Source organism: Trichechus manatus, unplaced genomic scaffold, assembly GCF_000243295.1.
Source record: "Trichechus manatus latirostris isolate Lorelei unplaced genomic scaffold, TriManLat1.0 scaffold00002, whole genome shotgun sequence".
NCBI lineage: Eukaryota > Metazoa > Chordata > Mammalia > Sirenia > Trichechidae > Trichechus > Trichechus manatus.
In genome coordinates this window covers 11488220-11501189 of record NW_004443938.1, presented here as the reverse complement: position 1 = coordinate 11501189, position 12970 = coordinate 11488220, and positions in this window count along the sequence as shown.

Here is a 12970-nt window from a genome sequence, read left to right as displayed (position 1 = left end):
TTTAAGTGAAAGTTTACATTTCAAGTTAGTCTCTTATACAAAAATTTATACATACATTGTTATGTGACCCTAATTGCTCTCCCTATACTGTGACAGCACACGCCTCCTTTGCACCCCTGATTTCCCGTGTCCATTCAGCCAGCTCTTAACCCTCTCGGCCTTCTCATCTCACCTCCCGACAGAAGCTGCCAGTTAGTCTCATGTATCTACCTGAGCTCAGAAGCACACTGTTCACAAGCATCATTTTATGTCCCACAGTCCAGTCCAATCTTTGTCTGAAGAGTTGACCTCGGAAATTATTTTAGTTCTGGGCTAACAGAGAATCCGGGCGCCATGCTCTCTGGGGTTCCTCCAGTCTCTGTCAGACCATTAAGTCTGATCTTTTTACTAGAATTTGAGTTCTGCACCCTACCTTTCTCCTGTCCTCTGAAGGATTTTACGCTCGCTTCATGGAAACATAAAGAACTCACTGGCATCCAGTCACGCAATGGTTTTGAACCCAGCTTGGAATCTTCAGGCTGTATTTGATCGCAGAATCCTGAACGTTTATTAAAAATAAATGTTTCCAACTTCAGAGGGAAATTATTATAATCTTCAGATGATACAGCCACCAAAACAAAAACACAAACAAAAAACTTAATCTAAATTTAGGTAGTATTATTACCAATATTATGTCCAAATTGGGTTAAGTACCATATTTTTTACAAATAACACGCCCACGTAAATAATGCACCCACATGTATAATGCACATAGCACACCTAGGAAAATAATGCATGAGGGGGTTGTGAGGTTGAGAAAAACGTATAATGCGTGCATTATTTGCGTAAAAATACGGCAATAGTTCAAATATGTCTACAATAGCAGCATCAAATTTCCAGTACTGTGTAAATTCTGGAAGTCACATTTTAGGATGGCCATTGTCAGGGAGATGCCAAGAAAGGGGCATTTAAGATAGTAAATATCTGAAAACAATTCCATATTAAGTTGTTGTTAGTTGCATGGTGTCAGCTCCAATACACGGCAACCTCATGTTCAACATAACGAAAAGTTGCCTAGTCCTGTACCATCTTCATGATCATTCTCAAGTTTGAGTCCATCGTTGCAGCTATTGTGACAATCCAACTCACTGAGGGTCTCCCTTGCCCTCTCTGACCCTCTACTTCACCAAACACAGTGGCCTCCTCTAGCGATTGATCCCTGCAGTCAATCAAGAAATCTGCATCTGACTACAGCATCCCTGCCAACAGTGAACTCTCTGCAGCTACTCTGAACCGAATAGCGCCACCTGCCAAGTTCAAACCTACCATCTCGCACCATGCTGCTTATTCATTGCAAATCTCTCTTACTTTTGATTCCTTACAAGAACTAAGAGTCCCTGGGTGGTGCAAACGGTTAACATGATCACTGCTAATGAAAAGATTGGAGGTTTGAGTCCGCCCAGAGGCACCTTGGAAGAAAGGCCTGGTGATCTACTTCTGAAAAATCAGCCATTGAAAACCCCTATGGAGCACAGTTCTGCTCTGACACACAGGGGGTCGCCATGAACCGGAATCCACTCAATGACAGCTGATACTCTCAAGATCCCACGATATGTGATCAGAATAGAAGAGAAATTATAGTTTTTAATTACATTAGTGTTTTCCACCCAATGGGGGTTCAAAATTTTTCATTTAAGCTGACAAATTTGGCTTCTCTCAGAACTAAACTCTTATTTAATTCAATCCATCAAATGTTCATTAGGTTTTTACTATGTACTCAGCACTGTGCTAGCTGCTGCTGAGGATCAAAGGAGAGAAGGTGTGTTTGTTGTCCTCAAAGAGCTTAATCAAGTTTAGGGGCAAAGACATCCATGCCCTTCCTCTCCTGCCTGGGCTGACCCTGCAGTCATTACCTCCCAATTGCCTTCTGCATCAGTTCCTGCCACCAGATTCAGAAAAGCTTTGCAGCCCCTCTCCTGCAACTTTGTGGAAGCCAGGCGCATTCTTTCCACAGCCACCCCACCCGGCCCTATACAAGCATAGCATAGAGTCCGCCCACCCTAACCAGACCCTAATGAGCCCCACCCTGCTACCACCACCTGGGCAGGTTTAGAAACCTATGGATTTGCCTTTGAATTTGGTGGGAGCATTCAAAGAATGGTCTTAAATAGTCTATTTGGGAGCTAGTCCTTCTCTACTAAAGCCCCAGCTCCATTCAGGGTGAACGTGTGTGATGAAGAACTCACTGGAGGTGGGGACGGCCGCTCTACATGCTCACACGCTCTTGGGTCTTGGTGGGCTCCAATTTCAGAGTTAGGGGAGATGTGGGCAGAGTGGTTGCAACAAAACTTGTGTCCTCAGCATGCTATGATTTTAGAAGCCATGGCCAACCTCCAATTTTCACCATTTATTCATCCTTTCTTTAATTCAACAAACATTGACTGCCAGGTCCTCTGCATAAATACTAAATATACAGTCCATGCTCATCTCAGAGTTCAGAGTTAACACTAAACCCATACTAGAAAAGCTGGAAGTTTTTAAGATTGGGAAAATTATGCCTAAGTGTTGGATAATTTTTGTGTATTTGTTTCTCTGTGTGCTGTCATCTCTATTTGTTCTATTCCCATGTGAAGCACAGCTGCTGTGAGACTCTCTAAATTCCATTTGCAGCATTTCTGGGTTTCCATGTTGTATAGGAAATATTTATTTGGTGACCACAGCTCCTTTCTGTTTTGAAGCTGAGTTGGAAAATGCTGTTTATCCATTGGGAATGCTCTGGTTAATGAGAAACAAATGGTGGTCAGAGAGGTACAAAACTTGCTGATCAGTCCAGAAGGTTTACTTGCTGTAAATTCAGGGCCTTCTCTGTGGTCAGAATCGTTCTGAATTAATCTGTAATTATCGAGTTGGAAAATAGTCCCTATTCAGGCTCACAGTTTAAACAGAAGTAAATATTATTAATCCATATATACACATAATAACAGCTAATTTTGATAAGCGTTTACTAAGTGCCAGGAACTCTTCTAAATGCAGATTCACTCTTTGTTTTGATTCACTTTGTAAACATGTATGTGCATTCTTTTTAGTGAACATGTCTATGAGTTTTGACAAATGCAGAGTCATGCAACCACCACTATAATTAAAACAGAGAACAGTTCTATCACCCCCAGAATTCATCTTCCCCCTCCTAGGCCTGTCAATTCCTGATCTGTTTTCTGTCTATAATTTTGCTTTGTCCAGAATGTCAGGTAAAAGGACATTCAGTACAGCCTGAACTTCTTCCTTCAGTATCAGCCCTTTGCGTCTACCTTCATTCTAAGAATGATGCATTTGAGATTCATACACGTCTTTGCGTATGTTGTTGTTGAGTCAGCTCCGACTCTTGGTGACTTGATGTAGAAGAGAACAAAACAAAGCATCCTGTACTGTCTTCGTGATCATTATTTTTGGCATTTAGCATGATGTTATTTAATGGACCAGTTGTTGCAAATATCACTAGTTGATTACTTTTGATTGCTGAGTACAATTCCATTATATAAATGGCAACACGATTTGATTATGCATTCATCAGGTGAAAGACATTTGAGTAGTATTCAGTTTGGGGAGATAATGAAACAACATTGTGAAAAAAGCTGTTGTAGATATTCATGTAAAGGATTTTGTGTAAACATGTTTTTATTTCTCTTGGGTAAATACCAAGAGTGGAAATGCTGAGTCATATGGTAAGTGTATGTATGTTAACTTTGTTAGAAACTACCAAACAGTTTTCTACAGTGGCAGTACCGTTTTGCTTCTCATCAGTAACATGAGTTCCAATTGCTCTGCATCTTTGCCAGCACCTGGATCTGTCATTTTTTTAAGCCATTCTAATAGGTGTGGAGTGGTGTCTCACTGTGGTTCTGATTTTTCATTTCGCTAATGACAAATACAGTATTTAAGGATTCTACGGGGAAAATATTAAACGACGCAAGAAGTATCAAAAGAAGATGGAAGGAATACGCAGAGTCACTGTACCAAAAAGAACTGATCAGCCATTTCAGGAGGTAGCATGTGATCAAGAATTGATGATACTAAAGGAAGAAGTTCAAGCTGTACTGAAGGCATTGGAGAAAAACAAGGCTCCAGGAATTGACGGAATACCAACTGAGGTGTTTCAACAAAAGGGTGCAGTGCTGAAAGTGTTCACTCATCTACGACAAGAAATTTGGAAGACAGCTACCTGGCCAATCGACTGGAAGAGATCCATATTTGTACTCATTCCAAAGAAAGGTGATCTAATAGAATGAGGAAATTATCAAACAATATTATTAATATTGCACACAAGTAAAATTTTGCTGAAGATCATTCAAAAGTAGTTGCACTGGTACATAGACAAGGAACTGCCAGAAATTCAAGAGGAATTCAAAAGAGGATGTGGAACAAGGAAAGTAGAATATTGCTTATGTCAGATGGATCCTGGCTGAAAGCAGAGAATACCAGAAAGAAGTTTACCTGTGTTTTATTGACTCTGCAAAGGCATTCCACTGTGTGGATCAGAAGAAATTACGGATAACATTGCAAAGAATGAGAATTCCAGAACACTTAATTGTGCTCATGAGGAACCTGTACATAGACCAAGAGGCACTTGTTTGAACAGAACAAAGGGATACTGTGTGGTTTAAAGTCAGGAAAGTTGTGCACCAGGATTGTATCCTTTCACCATACCTATTCAATCTGTATGCTGAGCAAATAATCTGAGAAGCTGGACTCTATGAAGAAGAACGGGGCATCAGGCTTAGAGGAAGACTCATTAACAACCTGTGATATGCGATAACACACTCTTGCTTGCTGAAAGTGAAGAGGACTTGAAGCACTTACTGATGAAGATCAAAGACTACAGCCTTTAGTATGGATTACCCCTCAACATAAAGAAAACAAAAATCCTCACAACTGGACCAACAAGCAACATCATGATAAACGGAGAAAAGATTGAAGTTGTCAAGGAATTTATTTTCCTTGGATCCACAATCAACACCCGTGGAAGCAGCAGTCAAGAAATCAAACAATGCATTGCGCTGGGCAAATCTGCTGCAAAACATCTCATCAAAGGTTAAAAAGTAAAGATGTCACTTTAAGTACTGAGGTGTGCCTGACCCAAGCCATGGTGTTTTCAATCACCTCATATGCATGTGAAAGCTGGACAATGAATAAGGAAGACTAAAGAAGAATTGATGCCTTGGAATTATGGTGTTGGAGAATACTGAATATACCATGGACTTCCAGAAGAACGAATAAATCTGTCTTGGAGAAGTACAGCCAGAATGCTCCTTAGAAGCAAGGATGGCGAGACTTCATCTCACATACTTTGGATATGTTATCAGGAGGGACCAGTCCCTAGAGAAGGACATCATGCCTGGTAAAGTAGAGGGCCAGCGAAAAAGAGGAAAACCCTCAATGAGATGGACTGACACAGTGGCTGCAACAATGGGCTCAAACATAGCAATGATTGTGAGGATGGTGCAGGACCGGGCAGTGTTTCGTTCTGTTGTGCACAGGGTCGCTATGAGTCAGAATCTACTGGACAGCACCTACCAACAACAACAACAAATGATGTTGACCATTCTTTCATGTGCTTAGTTGCTGTCTGTATATTTTCTTTGGTGAAGTATCTTTTCAAATATTTTGCCTATTTCTTTCAATTGGGTTTTGTTTTCTTATTAGTTAAATGTGGTGCAGCTCTACTCTGCATCCGGGGGTCGCCATGAGATGGAATAGACTCGACAGCAGCTAACGACAACTGCAACAACAAAGAGTGTTTTATATGTTCGGAAAACAAGTCCTTTATCAGATACATGAATAGCACATATTTCTCCCAGTTTATGACTCGTCTTTCTGATTCTCTTAATAGTGTCTTGGAATAGTAGAAGTTTTTAACTTTGCTAAAGTCTAATTTATCTTTTTTTTTCTTTTATGAATTGTGCCTTTGGTGTCATGTTTAACAACTTATGAAGATTTTCTCCTGTGCTTTCTTCTAAGAGTTGTATAATTTTAGCTCTATAGTTCATTTTGAGGATTTTTGTATAAGGTGTGAGGTATGGGTTGAGATCCTTTTTTCTGTATATGCAATGTTGCTACAGAACCATGTGTTGAAATAACTAGCCTTTCTCCATTGAATTACCTTTGTGCCTTTGTTGAGAATCAATTGACCATATGTGTGTGGGTCTATTTCTGGACTCTCTGTTCTGTTCCACTGGTCTAATGATATATCTTTGTGCCAATACCACGCTGTCTCCATTTTTATAGCTTTATAAGTCTTGAAAGCTGGTAATATGAGTTCTCCAGTTTTGTTCTTTTGCAAAATTATTTTGGCTATTCTAGTTTGCCTTTCCATATAAATTTTAGAATCAATCTGTTAAATTTCTTCAAAAAAAATTCCTGCTGGGGTATAGATTGGCATTGCATTGAAACTACAAATAAATTTGGAAAGAATTAATATCTTAATAATATTTAGTGTCCCAGCCCATGAATATGGTGTATCTTTCTATTTATTTAGCTCTTTTTTATTTCTTTCATTAGTGTTTATAGTTTCCACGATACAAATCCTGCATATATTTTGTTGGGATTGTGTCTAAATATTTCATGCTTTTTTTGGTGCTACTGTAAATGGTTCTTTTTAAATTTTTCATTTTTAATTTTTTATTGCTAGTGTATAGAATTATAATTTATTTTATATGTTGACCTTGTGTCCTCAACCTTGCTAAACTCATTTATTAGTTTTAGGAAATGTTTTGTTGACATCTTGGAACTTTCTACATAGATGATGGTGTCATCTGTGAATAGAGACAGCTCTTTTTCTTCCTTATCTATGTGCATTTTTAAAATAGGCATCTTACTTCTTTTTCCTGCCTATCACTATTGCTAGGACCTCCAGTACGATGTTGAAAGGAATGGTAAAAGCAAATGTCCTTGACTTGTTCTTAATCTAAGAAGAAAACAATTCAGTTTTTTACCAGTAAGTATGATGTTAGCTGTAAGCTTTTTTTTTTTGATATATGCCCTTTATCAGCTTAAAGATGCTCCTTTCTAATTTCCTGAGAGTTTTTATTATTAATGGATATTGAATCTGTCACGTTTTTTCTGAATATAGTGAGATAGTTATATAGTTTTTATTATTTAGTCTATTGATGTCTTAGGCTGGGTTCTCCAGAGAAGCAAAACCAGTAAAGCGTACAAATATATATATAGAGAGACATTTATATCAAGGAAACGGCTCATGCGGTTGTAGAGGCTGGGACTTCCCAAGTCTGTAGATCAAGATACAGACTTCTCCTGATTCACATAGCAGCAGGAGCTGGTAAACCCAAGACTGGCAGGTCGGAGAGCAGTGCTCTTGCTCACGGGCTATGAAGATTGACAAATTTCAAGTCCGGCAGATAAGCTGCTAGCTCAAGTCCCAAGAACCGGAGGTCAGACTAACAGGAGCCAGCTGCAGTATCCAAATGGAGCAAAAAGCCAGAATGTCTGCTTATATTCGGATGCAGGCCACACGCCCAAGGAAACTTCCTTTCAACTGACTGGCTATTCACAGCAGATCTCATCATGGGTGTGATCACGTATAAACACTGAGCAACATGGCCCAGCCAAGTTGACACACAATCTTAACCATCACAATTGATATGGTGAATTATATCATTAGATTTTCAAATATAGAACCAGTCTTGCTTTCCCAGAATAAACCAGATTTGGCCATGGAGTATTATTATTTTAACACATTCCTTACTTTAATTTGCTAATATTTTGTTGAGCATTCTTGCATCTATGTTCATGAGGAATAATGGACTCTTCTTTTGGTGTCAGGGTAATTCTGGCCTTATAAAATGAGTTGGAAAGTATTGCCTTTTCTTCTATTTTCTTGAAGAATTTGTTCAGAATTGCTACATTTTTTTCTTTTAATGTTTGGTGGAATCCCACAGTGAAGCCCTTTAGACCTGGAGTTTTCTTTGTTGGAAGGTCTTTACCTACATATTCAATTTCTTTCATAGATATTGGGCTATTCAGGCTATTTCTTCTTACATAAGCTTTGGTAGTTTGTGTTTTTCAAAAAATCAGTTCATTTCATCTAAGATGTTGAAAAAAATTTTCATAATCCATTATTATCATTTTAATAACTGTATTCCTTTATTATCATTTTAATAACTGTCATAACTGTATTGTATAGTGATGACTCCTCATTCATTTTTGACATGGGTAGTTTTTGCCTTCTCTCTTTTTCTCTTGGTGAGTCTGGCTAGATGTTTATGAATTTGATTCATCTTTTCAAAGCATCAGATTTTGGTCTCATTTTCTGTATTTTTTTATACTTTCAATTTCATTGATTTCTACTCTTTATTATTTCTTTTCTTCTTTTTGCTTTAGGTTTAATTCATTCCTCATGTTCCCATATCTTAAGGTGAAAGCTTAAATAGCTGACTTGAAAAATGTCCCCTTTTAGTATGAACATCTTAATTCTATAAATTTCCCTCTAAACACTGCTTTAGTTGCACCTCACAAATTTTGATATGTTGACTTTTCATTTACTTTATAATATTTTTAAATGTTCCTTTTGATTTTTCTCTTTGATCCGTGAGTTATTTTATAAGTGTGTGGTTTAAATTCCAAATATTTCCTTAAAAAATGGAATTATACTATGCTGTATTGACCTTAAAGCCTGAAGAATATGGGAGAAACCCTAGACAAGCAAGTGCTAGAGATGGGGATTCCCTATTTCTGTGTATGAACCAACACAAGTCCAGAACTCACCTCCAAGCAGCACGTGTGCAGGACAGAACAAAGCAGTGTAGCTAGGGCTTTGAGAACCAGCTAAGATTTTACCATAAGTCAAGAGTTTTTTTTTTTTTAATTATTTAGTATTACCTATTACAATTATAAGACTAAATAAGAAATGTAAGTCAAACATTTTACACTTCATGTTTTGGAATTTTAATTAAACAATATTAAATAAAATTAATAAAAATTCAACTATTTCTCAACTCTAACATTCAAAGCTCATTTAGCTGGTGATGTAAAAAAATGGCACAATGCTGCAAGCACATTTTGTTTAGACCCACTTACATGCTAGTTTAAGAGTTAGGTGAATTATTTAAAATTGAAAAATATTCTGCAGCCTCCATATGCTACTGTTGCAAATACCATAGTAATTTGTAAGTTCCTCCAGACCAAGAATTAGAATACAGCACTACTGGGAAAAAAAAAAAAATTCATTATGCAAGAATCTACTGCATTCATACTGCGGATTTGATAATTTGTTAATTAATTTGTCTTTTCTCTTACTTAAGTGCTTCTGCTGTTCAAAGGCACTGACTGCCAGTGCACAGTTCACACACCTTTAGGCCCTTGAACACAGTCACCTTTTGTGTCAAAAACAGAACAAAAGATATGGAGAAGTGTCTCCCTGGAGCCCCAACAGTGTTAGTCATAAGGGTAGATGTTTCGGGTCACAGGCAGCACTGTACCAGCTCTGAGCACGAGATTCCAAGTGACAGAGGTGCCCACGTGTTGTTTTAATAAATGTATTTTGTGTGTGTGTGTGTGTGTGTCTGTGTGTGTGTGTGTGTGAGAGAGAGATATGTGGGGCCCTCTAAAGAATGGAGCCTAGGGTGGGTCTTAAAATTAAAGTTGCCATCAAGTTGATTCCAACTCATGGTGACTTCACATATGTCAGAGTAAACCTTTGTGTGATAGGGTTTTCAGTGGCTGATTTTTAGGAAGTAATCTCCAGGACTTTCTTTGGAGCCACCTCTGGGTAGACTCAAACCTCCAACCTTTCAGTTAGCAGCCAAGGGTGTTAACCATTTGCACCACCCAGGGACTCCAGAAGTGGGTCTTGCCCAGGTCTTAAGTCAATCCTACCTTGCACTGGCTGCTCCCTTTTTCTGCAACAGTCTTCCCCCAGATATCCGAGAGGCTTACTGCCTCACTTCCTTCTGGTCCTTACTCAAATGTTCCTTCTCCATGAGGCCTACTCCAACCATCATATTTAAAATTGCAATCTCCACCCCCCTCGCTCCCTGGTACTCTCTATACCCCTTAACCTACTCCATGCTTTCTTTCTTTTTTTTATTGTTGCAAAGATAGATACAGTCCGCCCTCCTTATTCATGGGTTCCACAACCTCGGATTCAAACAACCACTGATCAAAAATATTGGGGGTGGGGGCGTTGGGGAAGAAAGAGCTCAGGGCCTGGGGGCAACGCAGAGGGCGGAGGGCGGAGGGCAGCACAAGGCAAGACATGGTTCGGTATGTGGCTGTGGAGGAAGAAGTCCCCAGCGGGACAGAGGCAGCCGCATCCCAACACAATTTGGACAAGTGAGGACTCTAGGAATTAGATCACCTGACCAAGGATCTGGTGGAGCATGTTTGCGGCAGAGGTCTCTGTCTGGACGGAAAGAACAATGTTGGCAGGACAGGCCCTAGCACTCTCCGCACCGTGTACTTTCAGGCATCCAAAGTCACCCAAGGTCTCCTACCTGAAGGACCCCTAGATTAGAGGGCAGCCTTCGCAGGAGGGCCAGATGCGACTGTCCTGAAAAGTGCCTGCTTTGATCTAGCTTCCCCGGCTTCCGCCCTAACGTAGCCTAACCATCACCATTCCACTTCAAAGAGAAGCACTGTTCATTCCTGTGCTATGTTTAAAAAAAAAAAAAAAATCCACGCCATTCTATGTAACGGTCTTGAGCATCCTTGGATTTTGGTATCCACAGAGGTCCCAGAAGCAATTCCCCGCGGATACCGAGGGATGATTGTATAACACAACATTTACCAGTTCAAGATTTTTTCACATATACAACTTAGTGACACTAGTTATGTGAATCATATGCAACCATCATCAATATCCATTGCCAAATATTCCATCACCATAAACAGAAACTCAGTGCTTCCTAAGCAATGATTTCCCATTCCATTCTCCCCCACGACCCCAGTTACCACTAATAAACTTTGTTCTCTATGCATTTGTCTAGTCTAGGTATTTCACATAAATGAGATCATACAGTAGTTGTCCTTTTGTGCCTGACTTATTTCACTGGCATCTTCTCAAGGTTCATTCACATCATGCCATGTATCAGGATTTCATTTCTCTTTACCGTTGAGTACTATTCATTGTATGACTATCTCACGTATTGATTATCCACTAGTTCGCTGACGAAAATTTAGGGATTTTTTTTTTCCCCTATAGCACTTACCACCTTGTAATACACTATGCCATTTACTTACTTAGTGTACTTTTTGCTAATTGTTGGTCTCTGTGGGCTGAAATGGGCACTTCTGGAGGGCAGGGTCTCTGCCTACTGGAAAAGACACTCCTCGAGGGCAGGGTCTGTGGCGGTTTTGCTCACTGAGGTGTCCCAAGGGCCCAGAACCATGCCCAGCACATGGCTGAATGAATGAATCCCAAACTGTTCCAGACCATTGCGTGCCCTATCTCATGAAATAGGTTCTGTTATTATCCCTAGTGCATAAAAACCGAGGCAGACAGAGGTTAAGTAACTTTCCCAAAGTTACACAGTACCAACCCAATGCCGTGGAGTAGATTCTGACTCATAGTGAACCTACAGGATGGAGAAGAACTGCCCCACTGGGTTTCCAAGGAGCAGCTGGTGGATTCGAACTGCAGAGCTCAGTAGGAAGGGTAATTAGCTCATAGGACCATTGTCAGGACTATGAGAGGTAACCCACTTAAAGTGCTTGTAATGGCCTCAAAAGGGGTAAATATTCAATATATTGTAACAATTTTTTGTCTGATAAAGAATCTGCCCCTTGAACCACCAGTCTCTCGGGGCCAGCCACACACTCCGGTTGGTTGTGTGGCTTCACCACGTGGCAGCGGATGGGGCTCTGCGTTGTTGGGGGTTCATCAATCACACGGAAGTATTGTTCCTTTGCTTTGCGTCTGATTAAAACCCCAAATACGTTGTGCAGCCCCTTCTCATCAAATTTGAATGCCATCCACTTATTAACAGAAACTTGATCCCTATGTTGATGGTCCAGTTATAGTTAATAGCCTAAAATTCTGTTCAGTCTGGGCCAAGAAGACTCGTTTCTTCGCAAAAAAAAAACAAAAAAACAGAAAGTCACATTTTTGCAACTGGGAAATAATAACAATGTTAATTCCATTGGAAACCCTGAAAACCTCACTAATTTTCAGTACATTCTGATCTGGACCAATATGCGCAGCTCTTCGCTTATGAGAGATTCTTACTTAAAAGTTTGTCTTCCCTGGTTATCATCTAGGGGGCCACATCCCCCAGATATGATCCAGGGTGCTTTGAGGAATTGAGCCTGAACTTAGGAAGTTTCTGCTGTGGTAACCGGTGCAAAACAAACATCTCTGGATCCATTCTCCCCCCCTTAAAAACCATCGAGGCCCCCGAAGAAATTTTACAGTGTTATCAAATATTGCTGATACAACCTTAAAGAAAACTATCTGAATTTTGAGACTGTATGAAATGATTTGTTAAATTTCTAAACTATTTATGGAGATAAAGTTTGAAAGTTTTAAAGTACGGAAATTTTATTATTTCCATAAATAAATTTATAAAAATACAAGTAGGAACTATGAACAGCTATGTATGTCTGTTTCTATTGAAAAACTAAAAATTGGTTGTGCCGTGTCTTTTGGAGGAAAATCTCCCGGAGTGCGCACTGCGTGTGTCCTGTTTTGCAGCATTGCAAACACAGCAGGGGGCAGAGCCTGAGCACTTTGATGAGTTTCTGGGCACTGATTTATACTGATACATACACAGCCAGAAGAAGGAGCAAATCTGTCTTGGAAGAAGTACAGTCAGAATGCTCCTTAGAAGCGAAGATTGCGAGACTTCCTCTCACAAACTTTGGACATGTCCCTGGAGAAGGACATCAGGCTTGGTAAAGTGTAGGGTCAGCGAAAAAGAGGAAGACCCTCAATGAGATAGATTGACACAGTGGCTGCAACAATGCGTTCAAACATAGCAACGAT